General features: G+C 39.5%; 1 protein-coding gene and 1 non-coding gene across 10 annotated transcripts in view; both read left to right on the forward strand.

The window, feature by feature from the left end:
• The window catches only part of MTA3 (metastasis associated 1 family member 3), a 226,089-nt gene that overhangs the window by 56,465 nt on the left and 145,052 nt on the right, over positions 1-24,572 (forward strand). The window lies entirely within an intron of this gene.
• Positions 21,794-21,866, forward strand: TRNAK-CUU (transfer RNA lysine (anticodon CUU)). Its single transcript has one exon. It is a non-coding gene; the product is annotated as a tRNA-Lys (tRNA).

Below are 24,572 nucleotides of genomic sequence, written 5' to 3' on the forward strand. Positions count from 1 at the left end.
ATTACTTCTATCTACATTTGCTTGTTTCTTCTATTATCTATTGAGTTTATTCTCAGAGGTAGCTATATGCTTAGGTATGGTGGAGTCAGAAGTATCTTGTATTTCTGTTGTTATTGACCAAAATTTCAGGTGGGGAGAATAAAACTGCTTGAATAGTTCTTGCTGTATAAAGAGGTTTTATAGGAGGATTAATGGAGAGAGCATCATGTATTTGAAAGATTTCAAAACTGGGCTTAAATTTCCTGAGCCTCGGTTTCTCCGTTTAAAAAAACTTTTCCATTTTCGACTCCTTTAAAACTTTTTATTACAGAAAATTTCAAATATACAAAAGTACAGAGAAGTGTGTAATCCACCTGATGTTTCCATTACTTTGCTTTAACAGTTATCAATAAATGACCAATTAATTCATCTGTACCCCTACTTGCCCCTTATTTTGGAGCTCATCAGAGAAATCTTACCATTTCATCTGTAAATACTTCAATATGTATTTCTAAAAGATATGGCCTCATTCAAACTTACAGAAAGTACCAAGAACATACAAGGAACTCCCATATGGCCTTTACCCAGATTCAGCAATTAACATTTTGCCCTATTGACTTTATTATTCTTATTATATGTATAAACTGAATCATTTGAGAGTAAGTTGGAGACATCAGTGTGTTTTTCCTAAATGCAAAGAAATTATTTTACATAACCACAGTATAGTAAGCAATTCAGGAAACCTAATATTCACACAAAACCATTATTCATAGTCCTTAATCAAATTTTATGTACTAATGGTGTTCTTTATAGCTGTGTGTGTTTTTTCTTAGTTTATTTATATTTATTTATAAATTTTATTTATTTATTTTGAGAGAGAGAGCACAAGTGGGGAAGGGGCAGAGAGAGAGAGAGAATCCCAAGCAGGCTCTGCCCCACCAGTGGAGAGCCCGATGTGGGGCTTGAACTCATGAACTATGAGATCATTATCTGACCCGCAGTTGGACATTTAATCGACTGAGCCACCCAGGTGCCCTTTATTTGCTTATTTTTAATGTTTATTTATTTATTTTGAGAGAAAATGTGTGCCTAAGCAGGGGAGGAGCAGAGAGAGAATCCCAGGCAAGCTCTGCACTGTCATCGTGGAGCCCACAGACTGTGAGATCATGACCTGAGCTGAAAGCAAGAGTCAGCCGCTTAACCAGCTGAGCCACCCAGGTGTCCCTGTTTTTCTTAGTTTAGAATAAAACCCAGACTCACATATTGTATTTTGTTGTCCTGTCTCCTTGATATGGAACTAGTTCCTCAGTCTTTTTGTTTGTGTTTTTTGACCTTAACATTTTCCAAGAAAACAGGCCCGTTATTTTGTAGAACATGGCTCAATTTGTGTTTGTCTAATGTTTCCTCATGATTAGATTTAGGGTATTTTCTTGTTTTTGCAGGCTATGTAATTTTTGTAGGGATGCCATGGAAGTCTTATTGTATCCCTCTCCATGCCTTATATTAGGAGACACATAATTGGGTTTGTCCTAATATTGATTGTGTTTGCTTTGATGACTTGGTCAAGGTGGTGTCCCTTTGTATTTAGTAAGTTATTTGGGGGGAGATTATTAGCAACTATGTGAATACCTTGTTCTTAATCTTTAGCCTACTCATTTTAGCATTCTTTGATCATTGGGGATTCTGTAAACATGCTCATGAAATATCTAGTTAGTTTTTACATTTTTTCTTTTATAATTTCTTTTCATTATTTAAAAAACATTTCTTTTAAATGTTTATTTGTTTTTGAGAGAGAGAGAGACAGAGCATGAGCAGGGGAGGGGCAGAGAGAGAGGGAGACACAGAATCTGAAGCAGGCTCCAGGCTCCAAGCTGTCAGCACAGAGCACGAAGCGGGGCTCAAACTCAGGAACTGTGAGATCCATGACCTGAGCCAAAGTCAGAAGCTTAACCCACTGAGCTACGCAGGCGCCCCTCTTCATTCATTATTTTAAATTGATACATAATTCACATAGCATAAAATCTGTTCTGTTTGAGGTGAGCAATTGAGTGGCTTTTAGTATACTCACAAAGCTGAAACTATTACTGCTAATTTCAGAATGTTTTCATCATCCCCAAAGGAAATCAGTTACTTCCCATTCCCCCTTCAGCCTCTGGCAGCCATTGATCCACTTTCTGTCTCTATAGATTGGCCTTTTCTGGACATTTCCTTTGATGGAATCATATAATATGTGTGTGGGTAGGTGTTTGTTGTTGTTGTTGTTGTTGTTGTTTTTAGTAAGCTCTACACTCTACCAGGGGTTTGAACTCAGGACCTCAAGATCAAGAACCTTCAGGTGCCTCTAATAATGTGTCTTCTTGTCTGGCTTTTTATTTTTTTTTATTTTTTTTATTTTTTTAAAATTTTTTTTTCAACGTTTTTAATTTATTTTTGGGACAGAGAGAGACAGAGCATGAACGGGGGAGGGGCAGAGAGAGAGGGAGACACAGAATCGGAAACAGGCTCCAGGCTCCGAGCCATCAGCCCAGAGCCTGACGCGGGGCTCGAACTCACGGACCGCGAGATCGTGACCTGGCTGAAGTCGGACGCTTAACCGACTGCGCCACCCAGGCGCCCCTTGTCTGGCTTTTTAAAATTTAGCATAATGTTTTCAAGTTTTTTCCATGTTGCTGCCTGAATTCCTATCTATTGATTTCTTCCTTCCTTCCTTTCTTTCTTTTTTCCTTGAGAGTGCAAGCAGGGGAGGGGCAGAGAGGGGCACAGAGATTCCAAAGCATGCTCAGCTCTGATAGCTGACAGCAGTGAACCCGATGTGGGGCTTGAACTCAGGAACCACAAGATCATGACCTGGGCTGAAGTCAGACGCTCAACCAACTGAACCACCCAGGTGCCCCTATAAATATTTATTTTTGAGAGAGAGACAGAGAGAGAAAACACGCACACTTGAGCTTGAGTGGGAGAGGGGCAGAGACAGAGGATCCGAAGTGGGATCCATGAAGTCATGAAATCATGACCTGAACTGAAGTTGGATACTTAACTGGCTGAGCCACCCAGGCAACCCCCTTTTTTTCATTCTTTTTTTTTTTTTTTTTTTTTTTTTATAGCTGAATGATATTTCATTGGGTGGATATACATTTTGTTTACTCTTCAGTGGAAGGACAATTTGGATTGTTTCACTTTCTGGTGATTTTGAATACTGTTGTGAACATTCATATACAAATTTTTGTGTAGATATTCATTCATATATTTTCCCTCTATCCCTCATCGTTCTGTTGAAGATAGCAGGTTGTTCACCTACACAGGAATTTCCTTTGGTCTGGAGTTTGTTTATTGCATCTCTGTTGTGTCCTTTACCACATTTTTTCTGTAGACAGATGGTTAGTTCCAGATTCTAGAGGATCTAAATCCACATGGTTATTTTGGAGGGGAAATGGGGTAAGGGATGCCAGATTACTTCGTGAGGTAGTATTTGTGTACTTCTCTCATGATGTCCATAATGTATTGTTTCCTGTGTCTCATTTTTTTTAACACTTTACTTTGAAATAACTTTTACAGAAAAATTATTAAAAACATTACCAAGAAATCCCATATATTCTCCACCCAGATTCCCAAAATGTTAACATTTTACTCTTTGCTCTATTATATCTATATATGTACTAGTTTTTTTGAGCCATTTAAGTTGACGACATATTTCCCCTAATTCCTAAAGATACTTCAGTGTATATCTTTTAAAAACAAGCAGATTTTCTTACCTAACCAAGCATGATAATAGTCTAATCTGTAGACTTAAGTTTTGCAAAATTTCCTACTAATGCCTTTTATTTATTTATTTATTTTTTTTTTTAAATTTTTTTTTCAACGTTTTTAATTTATTTTTGGGACAGAGAGAGACAGAGCATGAACGGGGGAGGGGCAGAGAGAGAGGGAGACACAGAATCGGAAACAGGCTCCAGGCTCCGAGCCATCAGCCCAGAGCCTGACGCGGGGCTCGAACTCACGGACCGCGAGATCGTGACCTGGCTGAAGTCAGACGCTTAACCGACTGCGCCACCCAGGCGCCCCACCTACTAATGCCTTTTAAAGCGAAAAATAAAAATAGAATTTTTTTTTTTAAAGAATTATTTTTTTGTAATTTCTTCAACTAGCATGGGGCTTGAATTCAGAACTCTGAGATCAGGAGTCACATGCAGTATTGACTGACCCTATCAGGCTCAGAATTTTTAAGGTATCTTTTTGTAATGTTATTAATCATTGATTGATGATTGCCTAGATTAATTCATTAAAGTTGTGAAAATTATGCTTTCTATCATAATTCTATCATCCCCTTTTTATTTATTTATTTGTTTGTTTGTTTGTTTATAATTTATTTTGAGAAAGAGTACAGAGAGAGACAGAATCCTGAGCAGGCTCCATGCTGTCAGCACAGAGCCTGATGTAGGGCTTGATCCCACGAACCATGAGATCATGACCTGAGCCAAAATCAAGAGTTGGATGCTTAACTGACTGAGCCACCTAGGTGCCCCTCATCCCCTAATTTATTGGCATAGACTATTTCTGTGAAGAGAATTTTCCCTGTGTCAGCTATCATGTTAATCTTCAGGTTCAGATCTTCTAGGAAAGGCAGGTTGAATTAAAGTCTTGATGTGCTTTTTCCTTTTTTCAGTTATTACCAGTTTTCAAGAATAATGAGGTGGTTCCTGGTATCCTGCAAAGAGAATGGTTCTTGGATCATTTTGAAATGATCTTTGTAGTCTTTGTTATGTTACTTGCTTTTTTGATATGACAAGATGTTCCAGGCTCATCTTTTAAATTTCTTGCCCCAGACCTTATCTCTGGAGCCCTGGTTCCTTTTACTGGGAAATGGTCTTAGTGACCATAGTCTGAGCATTAAGGGAGAGACTCTTTGAGAGAGGGCGGTACTATATCTAGATTACCATGTACTTTTAACAGATTGGATATTTGATGATAGTATATTTATAAGGATGAAAAGAAGTCAGACTATAGTCTTATTACCAATTCTTTCCTACTGTAATTTCACGAAAAGCCAGAGTACATACTTTAAAAAGCATTTCTATTAGAAAAGGAATTTTGTTTTAAAAAAAAATAGTTTCAGATGGACACGGTTCTTAGGACTGTTGGAATTTTCAAAAATGAAATTCATTGGTATTCTTGATAACTTTTTTATATTTTATATAGCTTTATATTCTTTACAGTTTTAGATTTTTTTTGACATATTGTATACTTCTTTTTTAAAGCGTTAGTTTTTTTTTTAATGTTTTATTTATTTTTGAGAGAGAGAGAGAGAGAGAGAGAGCATGAGTGGGAGAGGGCCAGAGAGAGGGGGGGACAGAGGATCTGAAGCAGGTTTTGTGCTGACAGCAGTGAACCCGAGGTGGGGCTCAGCTCACAAACCTTGAGATCATGACCTGAGCTGAAGTCAGATGTTCAACCCACTGAGCCACCCCAGTGTCCTAACACATCGTATACTTTTATATTGTGATTCTTAAAATGCAAAGCTTTAGAAAGTTAAATTTTATGTCACCTTTCTTTTTATTTAAACTGTTTGGCAGAAGGTAAAGTGTTTACTGTACTTATCGCTCTGCTCTCTTCCTTCCTTAGAATTTTCTTCCCAGCTTTTCCATTGTTATGTCACTTACTGTGGGCTGAAGTTGGGACACAGGGAAGTGAGTGAAAATAGTTATTTTCTGATGAATGCTCATTCTGTTTACTCCTGTGTTTCCACTACAATAAGCATACACTTGGAGCTCTGTGAAGGCAGAAAAGGAAAGAAGATGGGAATTTATATTTATTCCAACTCAAAATTATAAAACCAGGATTAGCTCTTGGAGAGAACTGGAAAGAGGCTGATCCTACCTACCTTAAGTCATGTTCCTATTGTCACCATGTTGTTAATAATTCTTGGCATTTTTGTGTTACTGTTTTGAGTAGAATCAGAAAGTAGTGTTGACATTTTTTTTCTTTTTTTTGACATTCTTTTTTTTCTTTTAGATTTATTACTATTATTTCTTTTAGTAATCTCTATACCCACTGTGGGGTTTGAACTGTGACCCTGAGATCAAGAGTCACATATTCTTCTGACTGAGCCAGCCAGGTGCCCCTTGACATTATTCTTAAAATTTTAAATAATGAGACATTTCAGGATGTGGTAATCTTATTAGTCGATAAGGTTATAGATTTGTTACAGGTAAAAGGTGACGTGACTTCTATACCCAGTTCTTATCTCATCCCGGTCTGAGTCACGGTCTCATAAAATGTTTTGGTGTCAAAGGGCGTATTGGGAACTTAATTTTTTTTAAAGATTTTTGTAGTACATGATTTATAATTATTAAAAAGATCTAGAATGTTTATTATATTTTATAGGTATTTTGGACTTAAGTAGGATTTTATAAAAAGAATTGCACCTCTTTTTAAAAGATTTGTGGGGCGCCTGGGTGGCGCAGTCGGTTGGGCGTCCGACTTCAGCCGGGTCACGATCTCGCGGTCCGTGAGTTCGAGCCCCGCATCAGGCTCTGGGCTGATGGCTCAGAGCCTGGAGCCTGTTTCCGCTTCTGTGCCTCCCTCTCTCTCTGCCCCTCCCCCGTTCATGCTCTGTCTCTCTCTGTCCCAAAAATAAATACAAAAAAAAAAAAAAAAAAAAAAAAAAAAAAAAAGATTTGTAACCAGTAATCACAACTGATCTTACTGAAACCGATTGTTTTGAATATATCTGCATTGTCCTTTCCAGCTTTCTTTCCTGGTCTTAGCACACAGTTTGTACCTTCTGAGTGCTCAATGTTAAGTTCTTTACTGTTGGGAACCTGGCCTTGATCATTTTTTGAGGCTTCATGTGTCTTATTCATTACATTTGTTGATATAAATATTTGTGGCTTTAAACTCAGCAGCGAGGGGAACAGATCTGAACAGCCAGACTATCAGTCATTTTGTTTTAGCATCTTGGTTGGCTGAAAAGAATCTGTGAGGGTTTTCAAATGTGGTCCCCAAATTCTTTGACATTCCTTCCATTGTTAGATGGGGTCTCTGTCATTGTGTGGTGTGACAGTGTGGTAGAAGTAATGCTATGTGACTCCCAAGGCTAAGTTAAGTCATAAAAGGCCGTGCAGCTTCTGCCTGGTTCCCTTGGAATGTTTGCTCTCAGGATACTCCTGTTGGGAAGTCAGCCACCATACTGTGAGAAGGCCAAGCCACATGGAGAGGCTATGGATAGATGCCATGGTTGACAGCCCTAGCTGAGAGCCCAGGTGGTAGACTCGTGGCTGAAGGAGCCAGTTGATCTGGCCTCACCCATTTGAGTTCCTGTTCAGGCCCTGGTCATTGTGAAGCAAAAGCAAGACTGTTGTGCTGTGTCCGAATTCCTTACCCACTGAACTTGTGCGCAAAATATATAGCCGTTGTCTTGTGCCATCGAGTTTTAGGGTGATTCGTAACTCCACAATAGTTAACTGGAACAGGATCATAATAGATTTTCTTTTTTTTTTAATTTTTTTTTTTATAACGTTTATTTATTTTTGAGACAGAGAGAGACAGAGCACGAACGGGGAAGGGGCAGAGAGAGAGGGAGACACAGAATCGGAAGCAGGCTCCAGGCTCTGAGCCATCAGCCCAGAGCCCGATGCGGGGCTCGAACCCACGGACCGTGAGATCGTGACCTGAGCCGAAGTTGGACGTTTAACCGACTGAGCCACCCAGGCGCCCCTAGATTTTCTTTTTTTGTGTAATTTCGATGACAGTTTAAGGTCAATATCAAAGTTTATGACTGTTTACTAAAAATATTTAATGAACTATTAGTTTTCTTTAAGTAAACCTTGTTTTCTTTTGATACATTGACTTACACTGAATATTTTCCTCTTACTTAATTTTTGGCCACAGTGAGCACAAGTCAGGAAAAATACCCTCTTTATTATTCTGATGTGAAATTCATCGATAGTATAACTTATAATGTAAACAACAAAACTAACAATATTATGTTCTAACTGATATATAAAGTAAAAAACTTAAAATAATAGATTATAATAATGGAATATGTAATGTAATAAGATCATACATACTGTATTTCAGTCTGTGTAAATAGTGGGGCATGACTATAGTGGAAGACCGTGGAATTACGAAATGTCTGCATGCATGCATGGTATTGCTAGCAATGCAGCAGTTATAGATTAGACTGAAATGTTATTTATTTATTTATTTATTTATTTATTTATTTATTAAATGAGAAAGTCTAGTGAGTCTTGGAACTCCAAATAGTTTTTTTTTTTTTTTAACGTTTATTTATTTTTGAGACAGAGAGAGACAGAGCACGAATGGGGGAGGGTCAGAGAGAGGGAGACACAGAATCGGAAACAGGCTCCAGGCTCCGAGCTGTCAGCACAGAGCCCGACGCGGGGCTCGAACTCACGGACCGTGAGATCGTGACCTGAGCCGAAGTTGGCCGCTTAACCGACTGAGCCACCCAGGCGCCCCGGGACTGAAATGTTATATTAGGAACTCTGGAGACTTTTCAGAATGGTGCTCTTGGTAAGTTCTGAAAACCACAAAGTCGTCTCTGTTTTTATATGATGCCTGCATTCCTGGAAAATTCAGTTATATTAAAACCGCATCCAAAATACTTCTTTCTCATCCATAAAGTGGAGTTCACCCTAGTTTCCAGTAACAGAGTCATGTCTTTCGCCTGTATAAACGTTCAGAGGGACAGTTAAAGTCGTGTGAATCAGTGCTCTGGTACTGGACTGCCTTTTGCTATATACTGCATATCTATCAGGTGTCTAACGTTCTTGTTGTAATAGTTTCAGATGTACAACATAGTGATTTGACAGTTCTATTATATAGCATTATGCTATGCTTTCCTTGATAAGTGTGGCTCCCATCTGTCACCATACAACACTGTTACAGTATTACTGACTATATGCCCTATGCTGTACTTTTCAGCCTCATGGCTTTTTAATTTTATTACTGGAGAATTGTACCTCTTAATCCCCTTCACCTATTTTGCCCTTCTTCCCCTACTGGCAACCCACCAGTTCTTGGTATTTATGAGTTTGTTTTTTTGTTTGTTCATTTATTTGTTTTGTTTTTTAGATTCCACATATGAGTGAAATCGTACGGTATTTATCTCTCACTCAGTATTATACCCTGTAGGTCCACCCGTGTTGTCACAAATGGCAAGATTTTATTCTTTTTTTATGGCTGTTTCATTCTTTTTTAATATTCCATTTGTGTGTGTGTGTGTGTGTGTGTGTGTGTGTGTGTGTGTGTGTATTACGTCTTCTGTATCCAGTCATCTATCAGCGGACACTTGGGCTGCTTCTGTATTTTAGCTATTGTAAATAATGCTGCAGTAAATATAGGAGTTCCTGTATCTTTTTGAATTCGTGTTTTCCTTTTTTGGAAATACCCAGTAGTGCCTTATCAATTCACATATATATATTTCTTTTTTAAAATTTTTTGAGGAGCCTCCATACTGTTTTCCACAGTGGCTGTACCAATTTATGTTCCCACCAGTGGTTGCATGAGGGTTCCCTTTTCTCCACATCCTTGCCAACACTTGTTATTTATCTTTCTGATACTAACCATTCTGACAGGTGTGAGGTGATACCTCATTGTAGTTTTGATATGTATTTCCCTGATGATGAGCCATATTGAGCATCTTTTTATGTGTCTGGCCATCTGTATGTCTTCTTTGGAAAAATGTCTCTTCAAATCCTCTGCTCATTTTTATATGGCTTTTGTTTTTTTGGTGTTGAATTTTACGTCTAACATTCTTTTACATATGAAATATTATTACCACTCCTGTTGTGGTACCCCCCCCCCCCCCAACCCCTGCCTCTAACCAACCCTTTCCAAAGGACTTCTTAGGTTGTAGACTAGTACCTGTTGAAGAACCACTGCACTAAACTCCGTGTCATAGAATAAAAACTGTGTCTTTTTGACTTAATATATGGGCTAACATTTACCAAAAGGCTGAGAACATAGAAGTGAAGTTACTTGGTATGTACAGATTTAAAAAAATTCTGGCTCAGTTGGTAGAGCATGTGTACTCCTGATCCTGGGGTTGTGAGTTCAGGCCTCATGATGGGCATAGAGCTTACTTAAAAAAAAAACTTAATTTTTCCTTATTTCCCGAAAATTAGAGATTAAAGTTTCTTTTTTTTTTTAATTTTTTTTTTAACGTTTATTTTATTTTTGAGACAGAGACAGAGCACGAACGGGGGAGGGGCAGAGAGAGAGGGAGACACAGAATCGGAAGCAGGCTCCAGGCTCTGAGCCATCAGCCCAGAGCCCGACGCAGGGCTCGAACTCACGGACCGTGAGATCGTGACCTGAGCTGAAGTCGGACGCTTAACCGACTGAGCCACCCAGGCGCCCCAGAGATTAAAGTTTCAAGTAATAAAAAAGTTAAAATTATTTACACTGTGCTAAGATTGATACTGCCTTGACCTGGAAGTTAAGGGAGAATTTGGGAATACCTAGCAAAATTAAAACTCAGTATTTCCATTACTGGATACTAATCATAGGCAAGTACTCAAGGAAATGTGCCTTTGTAATAGCAAAAAGTGAGAGATACCTAAGTGTCCAGCAATAGGGTACTAAACTAAACAAACTTTGTTTACTTCACATATTCTGGAATCCCTTCAGCCATTCAAGTGAAAACACATTTACACATGTCAACATAGACAGATGGCACAATATATAGTTGAACTAATAATGATATGAATATGTAAGTTTTAACCCCAGGTTTGAAACATTTGTGAAAAGGCGAAATTTATAGATATTCATGTGTGAATTTCTACATACATATATATTTATGTGTATAAGTGTTGATCCTACATAACACATACAGTTATAAATGAAGAATCAGAATAAGAACTTGTTTTGGGGAAGTTAAAAATGCCTGTTGAAATAAAAGAATGACTAGAAGGACTGAATGATAAAGACACTGATGGATTTAAATAATGAGAATAAATGAAAGGGGGCACCTGAGCAGCTTAGTCTGTTGAGCATCCGACTCTTGAGGTCTGTCAGGTTATGATCTCACGGTTTCTGGGATTGAGCCCCACGTCAGTCTCCGTGCTGATAGCACAGAGCCTGCTTGGGATTCTCTCTCTTCTCTCTCTCCTCTTTCTCTGCCCCTCTTCTTGCATGCACACACACTCTCTCTCTTTCTATATAAATAATAAACATTAAAAATCAAAATAAATGAGGGGCGCCTGGGTGGCGCAGTCGGTTAAGCGTCCGACTTCAGCCAGGTCACGATCTCGCGGTCCGTGAGTTCGAGCCCCGCGTCAGGCTCTGGGCTGATGGCTCGGAGCCTGGAGCCTGTTTCCGATTCTGTGTCTCCCTCTCTCTCTGCCCCTCCCCCGTTCATGCTCTGTCTCTCTCTGTCCCAAAAATAAATAAAAAAAAAAAACGTTGAAAAAAAAAAAAATTTAAAAAAAAAAAAAAAATCAAAATAAATGAAAGGAAAGAAAATAAATGAAAAGGAGAAATTATTAAAAAGAATTACATTTCCCCATAATTAAGGGACAGTCTTTAGATTGAATGAAAAAAAAAGTTGCAGATACTTCATTTCAGAACACCAAAGAAAAACTGAGGATCCTGTAAAGTTTAAGAAGTTAAAAAAAGTTTCCCAACCTTTGTTGCCAAACAGCCAATCTTTTGATTTTGGCTCAGGTCATGTACTCATGGTTTGGGAGATCAAGTCCCACGTTGGGCTCTGCTCTCACAGTACAGAACCTGCTTGGGATTCTTTCTTTCTCTCTGCCCCTTTCCTACACTTGCACATATGTGTGCATTCACTTTCAAAATAAATACTAAAAAAAAAAGAAAGTTACCAATAAAAGAATGAGGATTATATTTCTTAGTAGAAGAGCGAATTATTTAAAGTTGAGAATTCAATAACAGTATGAGTGATCCAATAAAGGTATTTTTTAGTATACAAATATCTAGTTTAGGAATAAAAGTTTATATTATCAGATCATTAGACACAGAGCAGTGAGGTGGGGCCGCATGGGTGGCTCAGTCAGTTGAGTCTTGATTCTTGGTTTTGGCTCAGGTCCCAATCTCATGGTTTGAGCCCCACATCAGGCTTTGCACTGACAATGCGGAGCCTGCTTGGGATTCTCTCTCTCTCCCTCTCTCTCATCCCCTCCCCTGCTTGCACACTCTCTCTCAAAATAAATAAACATTAAAAAAAAAAAAACAGCAGGAGGGGGCCCCTGGGTGGTTCAGTCGGTTGGGCATCTGACTCTTGATTTCGGCTCAGGTCATGATCTCACAGCTTGTGAGTTCGAGTACCACATCTGGCTCCACGCTGACAGTGTGGAGCCTGCTTGGCAGTCTGTCTTTCCCCGCCCCTGTCTCTGCCCCCTCTCTCTCTGTCCCCCTGCTTGCATGCTCACTGTCTCAAAATAAATAAGTATACTTTAAAAGCATAAATAGAGTAGGGAAATACAAGTCTTTTCTGAGGGAAGGGGAAGATAATAGGTATTCGGTTATATTTCTTTTTTTATTGTTTTATTTTTTATTTTTAATTTTTTAACGTTTATTTATTATTGAGAGACAGAGAGACACAGAGCATGAGCAGTGGAGGGGCAGAGAGAGAGAGAGAGAGAGAGAGACACACACACACACAGAATCTGAAGCAGGCTCCAGGCTCTGAGCTGTCAGCACAGAGCCCGACGCGGGGCTTGAACTCACGGACCGCGAGATCATGACCTGAGCCGAAGTTGGTCGCTTAACCGACTGAGCCACCCAGGTGCCCCTATATTTCTTTTTTTAAAGTTTATTTATTTTTTTTTAATTTTTTTTTTTTTTTTTTTTTTTTTTTAACGTTTTATTTTTGAGACAGAGAGAGACAGAGCATGAACGGGAGAGGGGCAGAGAGAGAGGGAGACACAGAACTGGAAGCAGGCTCCAGGCTCTGAGCCATCAGGCCAGAGCCCGACGCGGGGCTCGAACTCACGGACCGCGAGATCGCCACCCGAGCTGAAGTCGGCCGCTTAACCGACTGAGCCACCCAGGCGCCCCTAAAGTTTATTTATTTTTAATTTTTCTATGTTTATTTTGGGGGAGTGGGTGTGAGTGGGGGAGGGGGAGACACAGAATCCGAAGCAGGCTCCAGGCTCATCTGTCACCACAGAGCCTGATGTGGGGCTTGAACTCACGGACTGTGAGATCATGACCTGAGCTGAAGTCAGATGCTTAACCCACTGAGCCACCCAAGCATCCCTAAGTGTAGTCATTTTGAGAGAAAGAGAAAGTGTGCATGCGTACGCAAGTTGGGGAGGGGCAGAGAGAGAGAGAGGGAGAGAGGATCCCCACTGTCAGTGCAGACCCCGATGTGGGGCTCGAACTCAAGAACTGCAAGATCATGACCTGAACTGAAGTCCAAATGCTTAACTGACTGAGCCATCCAGTTGCCCCTGTTTCTTTTTCTTTCTTTCTTTTCTTTAATGTTTATTTATTTATTTTTTTAAGTGATTATTTATTTTTGAGAGAGAGAGACAGAGCATGAGCGGGTTAGGAGCAGAGAGAGAGGGAGACACAGAATCCAAAGCATGCTCCAGGCTCTGAGCCATCAGCACAGAGCCCAATGCGGGGTTCGAACTCACAAACCATGAGATCATGACCCGAGCCGAAGTTGGACGCCTAACCAACTGAGCCACCCAGGCACCCCTTTAATGTTTATTTTTTTTTTCAACTTTTTTTTTTTTTTTTTTTTTTTTTAAATTTTTGGGACAGAGAGAGACAGAGCATGAACGGGGGAGGGGCAGAGAGAGAGGGAGACACAGAATCGGAAACAGGAAACAGGCTCCAGGCTCCGAGCCATCAGCCCAGAGCCTGACGCGGGGCTCGAACTCACGGACCGCGAGATCGTGACCTGGTTGAAGTCGGACGCTTAACTGACTGTGCCACCCAGGCGCCCCTTAATGTTTATTTTTGAGAGAGAGATGAGAGGGAGCACACCAGGAGCAGGGGAGGAGCAGAGAGAGGGCCAGACACAGAATTCAAAGCAGGCTCCACGCTGTCAGTGCAAAGCCCAACATGGGGCTTGAACCCATGAGCCGAGACGCAAGATCATGACATGAGCCAAAGTCAGATGCTCAACCAACCAACTGAGCCACCTAGGTGCCCCTCAGTTATGTTGAATAATAGATTACTATATTCACTATATCTTGATTTAAGGATAACCAATGGAAAAATACATTGATTTTACTTCATTTGTGTTACTAGATTAATAGATGAATTTAAAATGGTCCCAAATAGGCCCCAACTCAAGAGAAGATGGATAAAGAACAATAAGGTAAATAAATACAAGATGGCCAAAATGAGGCCACACATATCAAATGACAAAAAATGTGAGTGGGATAAATTGTCCTGTTAAAAGACAGACTGTTATTCATAACATTCATCTATAAATGAGGCCCAAAGAAAACCTTTTAACAAATACCAAAAATAGGAATGCACAAGTAACATTCTGTCTACAAGGCAATGAAGTAAACAACAATAAAAGGATAACAAGCCATGTGAGTATCCAATTTAGAAATTTAAAAAACATGCTTATAGCCAACTTTTGTGCTAAAGGAGAAATAAAATCTTCAGTAGCAAGTGATTCCAAGATGAATGACAATGAAAGTACTATATCTTAAAAACCTGTAGGATGAGGCCAGAGTGACACTCCAAAGAAAATTTAAAGACTTTAGGGGTGCCTGGGTGACTCACTTGGTTAACGGTCTGACCCTGATTCTGGCTTTGGTCATGATTCCATGGTTTGTGGGATCGAGCCCTGCTTCCAGCTCTGCGCTGACAGTATGGAGCCTACTTGGGATTTTATCTCTCTCTGTCTCTGTCTCTCCCCATCCCTCTGTCCCTCCTCTGCTCACTCTCTTTCTCAAAATTAATAAATTGCAAAAAAGAAAGAAAGAAAGAAAATTTGAAGACTGAAAGCACACCTTGAAAAAAATGACTGGAAGTAATTATTAAAGCCAGGCATTGAGATAGAAGAGAAAAAGAAAATCCAAAAGAGGGAAGGAATTATTAAATATAAAAGCAACAATTAATGAAACAAGAGAAAATGTAGAAGTTGTAAATTCAGTAGCTTGTTCTTGAAAATAGTATTCAATGTTGTAAATGTTTAAATTTCTCCCAGATATATCTATAAGATTGATGGAATTCCAGTCAAAATCCTAATAGAACTTTATATGGACCTTGGCAAAGTGATGCTATCATACGCTGGGAAGAAAACAAAGAATGGAGAGGGAAAAAGTCGGATTTGTTGTTTTTTTTTTCGTGTTTTCTAGTAAATCCTTTTTAAAAAAAAATCGAGGTAATTTATTATTTTTTAAAGTAATCTCTATGCCTACCCAGGGCGCCTTGGTGGCTCAGTTGGTTGAGCATCTGACTTTGGCTCGGGTCATGATCTGGTGGTTTGTGGGGTTCGAGGCCCGCAGAGAGAGAGGGACAGAGAGTCCCAAGTGACTCTGCACTGTCAGCATGGAACCTGATGGGAGGCTCAATCCCACAAATGTGAGATCATGACCTGAGCTGAAGTCGAGAGTCCAACACTTAACTGACTGAGCCACCCTAGTTTATACATTTTTTAATCCTTTTATTTTTAATCTGGAGTGTCATATCTCTTTAATCCACTTACAGCTGGATTAATTTTGTTTTCATCTTTTGGTCTCCTTAAACCCATTCCGAGGGTCTCTAACTTCAGTAAGGATATTTAATTCTTTTGTATTTAATCATATTTTATTTTAACTTCTGTGTGTGTTTTCTCCCTCCTTCCTTGCCTTGTATTGGTTTTATCAAATTTTCTTCTTTTTAGGAAAGAATTCATCCTATTTGTAGTCTTGTAATACTTACCTTCACATTTTTTTTGTTTCTTCACGTTTTATTTTACTTGTTAAAAATTTGTTTTTGAAAGCTAATATTTGAATATGGGCTAACATTTAAAGGGTACCAAAGTATAGTGTAAAAACTCCCCACATCAAGTCTCCAAAGCCCTAAAACTCCCCACATCAAGTCTCCAAAGCCCTAAATCTCCCCCACAGATTATCATTGTTACTATTTTCTGGTGTCTTTTCTAGAGAAAAGTCAATGTATATAGAAGGAAATAGTATATATGTGTATACATGCATTTTCCCAACTTTTTTTTTTTAAACAAAAACGATGGCACAGTATAGTGGTTTTTATGTTTTTTGCTCTCAAAATTATTTCCCTTAATTATTTAAAAAAACCTTTACTCCCCTGTACACTGTAAAGTTGACATCTTTTTTTTTTATTTATTTTGAGAGAGAGAGGTAGAGAAAGAGGAACAGAAGGAGAGAGAGAGAGAGTGAGAGTCCCACGCAGTCTCTGCAGCGCAGAGCCTGATGGGCTCGAACTCACAAACTGTGAGATCGTGCCTGAGCCAAAGTCAAGAGTTGGATGCCCAACTGACAGAGTCATGCAGTTGTCCCTGTAAAGTTGACATATAATTGTTGTATACTGTTGGTGGGAATGTAAAGTGGTACAGCCACTGTGAAAAACAGTATGGAGATTCCTTAAAAATTTAAAAATAGAGGGGCGCCTGGGTGGCGCAGTTGGTTAAGCGGCCGACTTCAGCCAGGTCACGATCTCGCAGTCTGTGAGTTCGAGCCCCGCGTCAGGCTCTGGGCTGATGGCTCGGAGCCTGGAGCCTGTTTCCGATTCTGTGTCTCCCTCTCTCTCTGCCCCTCCCCCATTCATGCTCTGTCTCTCTCTGTCCCAAAAATAAATAAAAAAAAAAAAAAAAAAAAAAAACGTTGAAAAAAATAAAAATAGAAATACCATATAATCCAGTAGTACTGCCTACGTCCCCAAGGAAAGCAAAAACACTAATTCAAAAAGATATATGCACCCCAATGTTTATTGCAGCATTATTTATGATAGCCAAGATAACACACAACACATGCGCGCGCACACCCCCCCACGCACACGTAGGAATATTATGCAGCCTTAAAAAAGGATGAGATCATGCCATTTGTGACGACATGGATGGAGCTAGTGAGTATTATGCTAAGTGAAATGTTAAAGACAAATACCATGTGATTTCACTCATATGGGAATCTTAAAAACAAAAAACAAACAAAAAGCAGAACCAGAGCTATAAATATAGAGGAAAAAACTGATGGTTGTCAGAAGTGGGTGGGGGTGGAGAGATGAGTAAAATTAGTGAAGGGGAGTGGGAGATGCAGGCTTCCAGTTATGGAATGAATACATCATGGGAATAAAAGACAGCAGAAGGAATATAGTCAGTGATATTGTAATTGGTTGTATGGTGATGGATGATAACTACATTTGTGGTGAACACAGCCTAATGTAAAACTTGTCAAATCACTATATTGTACACCTGAAACTAATGTACCATTGTGTGCCAATTTTATTCAAATAAAAAAAAATGAAAAAAATACAAAGTTGATATCTAAAGCTTAAAATAGTTGTGGAGGTGCCTGGCTGGCTCAGTGGCTCAGTAGAGCATGTGACTCTTGATCTCAGGGTTGTGAGTTCAAGCCCCATGATGGGTGTAGAGCTTACTTAAAATAGTCGCAAAGATGTAGTATTTCGTATGTTGTAAACAGTGATGTTTAAAAATAAATTGTTATATCACACTTTAAAGTATTCTGGTAGAGGGGCACCTGGGTGGCTCAGTTAGTTAAGCGACTGACTTCTGCTAAGGTCATGATCTTGCGGTTCCTGAGCATGAGCCCCACATTGAGCTCTGTGCTGTCAGTGTGGAGCCTGCTTTGGATCCTTCTCTGCCCCTCCCTGTCTGTCTGTCTGTCTGTCTGTCTCTCTGTCTCACTGTCTCACTCACTTACTCTAAAAAGATAAACAATAAATAAAGTATTCCAGTGGAAGAGAAATAATGTAACAATTTGCCCACCATCACAGGTTAAAAATAGGGAGAACCAGTTCTGTTCTAACAGTTTGAAATTTTATGTGATCCTTTTTTTTCCTTGAGCTCCTTTCCATTTTGTTTTCTCCACAGAATTTTAGCCTAATGTATTTTAGGCATGAAAGTTTTATTCATCATCATATCCTTCTCTGCAACAAAATGTGTAAATAAAAATTAAAAACATTTATATTTCCTGCGTTCATAAGGCTCAGAGTCTTAAAAATTTCTTTTGGATTTATTATAGTACTAGTATTATTAAAAATATGATAATTATTACACATAAAAATACATTTTTACCGGAAATCATCTCTTAACAAGATAGATGGGGTTTCCTCTCACTCCCAATTAGTTAATGAATGCTTGTGTAAATGTAACTCATTGCTAGAATGAGACAGGGTTTGGCATTTTCTCTTTGTGATTTTTGGGTTTATAGATGTAGCTTTGGACAAAATGTTTTCATGTAAGTTATTAGATGAGAATGGTGGAGTTTTGCTCATTTATTCATTTTTCGAATGTACTTTGAGCTCCTACTATGTTCTGGACCCTTCTAAGCTCCAGGGATAAGCAGTGAACAAAGCAACAGAAATCTCTGCCCTCAGAGCTTACAAGTGTTTCTTTCTTGGTTCTTCTGAGTTGTATGTGAAAAATCATATAGCAGATTTTCATCAAAAGTGATTTTTAATAATGGTTTAGTAGCTGACAATTCAATTAGGTCCTCCTTCAGTTTTGCTGAAAGAAGAGAATTTGAAACCACCAGACTTGGAAGAGGTTTATTAACCAGTGATTAGAATCCTTCGTGGTCTCATTTTCTGAGAAGCACAGTAACACCAACAACACCTAACAAATGACTGTTAATTGTACTTCTTACTCTTTTATCTATTGTAAATTGTATCAGTTGTAGGTTTTATACGTGTATATATACAGAGAAACAGAACCAGTTGTAGATTTTATACGTATACATATACACATACATATACACACACACACGCATACATACCTCCTGTGTACTTACACACACCTATATAATTTCCAACTGGTTATGTAAATCATAAATAGATTTATTGCAAGTAATTGGCTTATATGATTGTAGAGGCTGGAAATCGTGACTGGTAGGCTGGTTGGTGGAATCTCTTCCTCAGAGCAATACAGTTTTGCTCATGAGGACTTTCACCTGTTTAGATGAGGCCCACCCAGATTATTGAGGACACGCTTTTGCTTAGATTCAGCTGATGTTAATCACATCTACCAAATATTTTGGGAGCAACACCTAGATTATATTTCGAATGAGAGCAATGGTTAGCCTAGCCAATTTGAGACACAAAATTAACCATCATAGGGACCTCACTTAAGTTTTTAAAAAATGTTTATTTTTAAGAGCTAGAGAGCCAGCAGGGGAGAGGCAGAGAGAGAGGGAGACACAGAATCCGAAGCAAGCTTCAGGCTCTGAGCTGTCAGCACAGAACCCAGTGAGAGGCTGAAACTTAAGGACGGTGAGATCATGAACTGAGCTGAAGTCAGACCTTAGCTGCCCACCCAGGCCCCCCAGGACCTTATTTAAACTAATATATTCAGAAATGTTTGAGGAAGTTGAAATAATGTTCATTTAAATACACATTTACATTTTAGGGGTGCCTGGGTGGCTCAGTTGGTTAAGTGTCTTGACTCTTGATTTCGGCTCAGATCATGATCCTGGAGTTTGTGAAATCGAGCCCCATGTTGGGCTCTGTGATGACAGCATGGAGCCTGCTTGGGATTCTCTCTCTCCCTCTCTGCCCCTCCCCTACTCATGTCCTCTCTCTCAAAAATAAATAAATAAAACATTAAAAAAAAACAATAATAAATAAATAAACCTTTACATTTTAAATTTATGTCTGGGAAGATTATGAATTTTATGTATATACTTAAAATATATTTAAATATATGTAAATTGATATTTATTAAATATATTTTCATCAGATTGTTGGAACTACGGATTTCATTTATTCAATCCTGGAAAATGATCACCAGTAAACCTGAATGGTCAAGCCAGTCTTCATTGACAAACTAGGCAGCTAAATCACACTGACTTTTTTGGAATCTCTTTTTTTGTGGTTTTAGTGAGTACTATGCATATCCAAGGCAGCCATTTCCTTCTGATTTCTAAGATAGACTTTTGAGAATGCTTGGAGTCTTGCTGTGATGGTCTTGTTAGTTTTTACACTCCTTGTTTTCTTCTTTTCTTTTTTGTTTTTATTTTTTATTTTTTTTTTCAACGTTTTTTTATTTATTTTTGGGACAGAGAGAGACAGAGCGTGAACGGGGGAGGGGCAGAGAGAGAGGGAGACATAGAATCGGAAACAGGCTCCAGGCTCCGAGCCATCAGCCCAGAGCCTGACGCGGGGCTTGAACTCTCGGACCGCGAGATCGTGACCTGGCTGAAGTCGGACGCTTAACCGACTGCGCCACCCAGGCGCCCCTTTTGTTTGTTTTTAAATAGGCTCTATAACCAACATGGGGCTTGAACTCAGGACCGTGGGATTAAGAGACCCTGGGATTAAGAGTCGATGCTCTACTGACTGAGCTAGCCTGGCACCTGTTTTTTTGTTTTGTTTTGTTTTCTTGGGACTGTTTTCTCAGGTGTGATTTTTTTTTTTTTTAACGTCTTAAAAAATTATTTTGTAGTGAAGTATAGTGGACGTGTTATTTAAAAAAATTTTTTTTAATGTTTACTTATTTTTGAGAGAGAGAGACAGAGAGACAGAGTGTGAGCGGGAGAAAGCCAGAGAGAGGGGGACACACAGAATCCGAAGCAGGCTCTAGGCTCTGAGCTGTCAGCACAGAGCCCAGTGCGGGGCTCAAACCCATGAACTGTGAGGTTATGACCTGAGCCAAAGTTAGATGCTTAACCAACTGAGCCACCTAGGCACCCCATCTTTTTGAAGTGTATTTATTGTGAGAGAGAGCACTAGAGTGGGAAGGGCAGAGAGAGAGAGAGAGAGAGCAAGAGATAATTCCAAGCAGGCTCCACGATGTCAGTGCAGAACCCGATGCAGAGCTCGAGCTAATGGCCATGAGATTATAACCTGAGCTGAGATCAAGAGTTGGATGCTTAACCTACTGAGGCACTTAGGTGCCCTGGGGTGATGGTATTTTTTGACCACCATTCAGTTGGGGAGGGACAGAGGGAGAGAGAGAATCTCAAGCAGGCTCCATACCCAGTGTGGAGAAATCAAGAGTCAGATGCTTAACCGACCAAGCCACTCAGGCGCCCCCAAAAGTGAAGTCTTTAAATGGAAATTGTTCATTATCAATTTGGTAGGGAGACATGAAGTGCCATAGTGTTAAATATTTCTGAATCCATAACATCCTAATACCCGAATACCCCAATGCTAATACCACACTTCTTTTGTAACTGAGGTATGTATAAGACACAAAACCCACGGTGTGTGTTTCTGATGTTTTGGTTCAAGTGGCTTCTTAGAGATTATATTGTGTGTTTGTTTGGTTTTTACTCTCCGGGGTTGTGTTTCACTGTAAGGTTGAAGGTGGTAGAGAGATAAGAAGGTCGTGGAAATGAGAAAAGAAGGGTCAGCCAGATGCCTCTACCTTGTGCTAGTTCTCAGGCAGAACAGGAACTAGTATCTGAGGAAGTTGATGTAAAAATTGGTCTCCTGGAGGCGCCTGGGTGGCTCAGTCAGTTTTTTGTGAGACTGAGCCCTTTGTCAGGCTCTGCACTGACAGTGTGGAGACTGCTTGGGATCCTCTCTTGTGCTGTCTCTCTGATCCTCCCCCTGCTTGCATGCATGCAGGCCCGCTCTCTCTCAAAATCAATAAACATTTTAAAAAGTAAATGAAAATTGATCTCCTAAAAATAAAAAGAAAAATTGATCTCTTTAGGGGGGTGCCTGGTTGGCTCAGTTGGTAGAGCATGTGACTCTTGATCTCAGGGTCATGAGTTCAAGCCCCACATTGGGCCTATAGCTTATTAAAAATATCAATGGGTAGAGTTGGTTAAGTATCTAACTGACTCTTGATTTTGGTTCGCGTCATGATCTCATAGTTCATGGGTTGGATCCCTGTGTTGGGATGTGTGCTGGCTGTGGGGAGTCTGCTTGGGATTCTCTAACTCTGTCTCTGCCCCTCCCCTGCTCATGCACATGTTCTTTCTCAAAATAAATAAACTTAAAAAAAAAAAATCTTCATCACTTAAAAAAAAATCAGCTTCCTTAAACCTGTGTTTCTGTGTCCCATGGAATGTCTTCATGTACTCACAGAGGGGTTCAAGTTCACCTTTTGAAGACTTCTGATGCACTGTATTACTTTTCCTGGCCCTTGCTTTTTTTCTCATTTATCTTGGAGATCCTTCCATATTATTACTTTCTTTTACTGACTGCATTGTATTCCACAGTTTGTAGTATAATTTGACCCCTATATACTGGTGGAGGACTGGGTTTATCATCCTTTACTGTTCCACAATTCTGCAGAGTGCATATCATTTAGTGCATGTATGAACAGAGTATCTATATTTAGGATAGATTCCTAGAATCACAATTGTGGGGTCTCAAGGTTGTACATTGTAATTTTGATAAACATTGCCAAATTGCCTGCCTCAGATAGGGTACCAGTTTATACCTACCATCAGTGAATGGGTGCCTAATCCCTTTCACCCTTACCAATACGTTTACTATCAGGCCTTTTTTTAAAGTTTATTTATTTACTTTTGAGGGGGGGAGGAGGGGCAGAGAGAGAGGGAGAGATAGAATCCCAAGCAGGCTCCGCACTGTCAGCGCAGAGCCCAATGTGGGGCTTAAACACGAACTGTGAGATCATGACCTGAGCTGAAACCAAGAGTCGTACGCCGAACCAACTGAGCCATCCAGGCGCTCCTACTATCATATCAGGCTTTTGATCCTTACTAATCTAATAGGTAAACAAAAATGATACCTTGGTATAGTTTTATTTTACATTTCTTACAATAGCGTGGCTTTTTTATAGAGGCCACCTTATATTTCCTTTTCTGTTTAAACCTTTTGCCTGTTTTCTATTAAGTTTTGTTAAAATAATTTGTAATGGGAAAATCTTTAAGTCAATAAAGGAAAAAAACAGGTATCCTTACATTTAAACAGATGCAGTTAACCCTATATTTTCCCACCAGTTATTCTCCCCTTAGAATAAGGAAAAACATTGAGCGTACATTGTCTTCCTTGTCCTCTACCTTCCAATGTTGACATTATACAGCATTTTGTTCCGGAATTAAAAAAAAAATTTTTTTTTTAACGTTTATTTATTTTGAGACAGAGAGAGACAGAGCATGAACAGGGGAGGGTCAGAGAGAGGGAGACACAGAATCTGAAACAGGCTCCAGGCTCTGAGCTGTCAGCACAGAGCCCAATGCGGGGCTCGAACTCACGGACCGTGAGATTATGACCTGAGTCGAAGTCGGCCGCTCAACCGACTGAGCCACCCAGGCGCCCCTGTTCTGGAATTTTAGAGTTAAGTAGTGATGACTTAGTAACAGCACATCGTACCAGACACTGTTCTCAGTACTTATTACATATGAGTCCATCTTACATTACATAGCTGCTTTTTAAGGTTTATATCTTCGTTTTACTCATTTGTTCTCTTGCTACTGTTTCTTGTATCCAAGTTATCTTTATTTTTGAATTACATTTGTGTTTTGCTTTGCTGAAATGTGTCGCTATCAAAGTTTTTTTCAGCAAGCGTCTGTGGGTGGTGAACTTTCTAAATCTTTGCCTGCCTTAAAATGTCTCTATTTTACCATCACACTTGAATGCTAGTTTGGCTTTTTATAGAATTCTAGGTTCAAAATAGTTTCCTCTCAGAACTTTGGAGCAATTGCCTCATTGTCTTCTGGAATTCAGTGTTGTTGATAAGAAGTCTGATGTCAGTCTGATTCTCACTCTTTTGTAGGTAACATGTTTTGTCCTCTGGAAGCTTTTCTCCTTTAGAATTGGTGTTCTGAAATTTTACCAGACTATGTCTACATGTTGGACTTGATTCAGTAACCATTTTGTTTATTTTTGGTAAATATGTTGAAGTGAGGGAGGACCTTTATTTTGTTTTCAGCTCAGGAGTGTTTTCATCTAAGATTACTGTTTCTGTGTTGTTCTTTATTTATTTTAGTAATTTTATTATATTTTAAATTTTTATTTTTTTTTAATTTTTTTTTAATGTTTTATTTATATTTGAGAAAGAGCATGAGTGGGGAAGGGGCAGAGAGAGACGGAGACAGAATCTGAAGCAGGCTCCAGGCTCTGAGCTGTCAGCACAGAGCCCGATGTGGGGCTTGAACTCATGAACCACGAGATCATGACCTGAGCTGAAGTCAGATGCTTAACCTACTGAGCCACCCAGGCGCCTCTTAAAATTTTTATTTTTGAGAGAGAGAGCGCAAGCAGGGTAGGGGCAGAGAGAGAGGGAGAGAGGATCTGAAGCAGGCTCTGCGCTGTCAGCAGAGAGTCTGATGCGGTGCTTGAACTCACGAACCATGAGATCATGACGAGAGTCAAAGTCGGACACTTGACCAACTAAGCCACCCAGGCGTCCCTGTGTTGTCCTTCTGTTCTCTCTGTTCTCTTTATGGAATTGCTAGTAACAGAAGTTGGTGATTTCTGTTCACTTGGTGTCATTCTTTTATTTCTTAGCCCTTTTGTGTGGCTTA

Source organism: Neofelis nebulosa, chromosome 9 (genome assembly GCF_028018385.1).
Source record: "Neofelis nebulosa isolate mNeoNeb1 chromosome 9, mNeoNeb1.pri, whole genome shotgun sequence".
NCBI classification, from domain to species: Eukaryota; Metazoa; Chordata; class Mammalia; order Carnivora; family Felidae; genus Neofelis; species Neofelis nebulosa.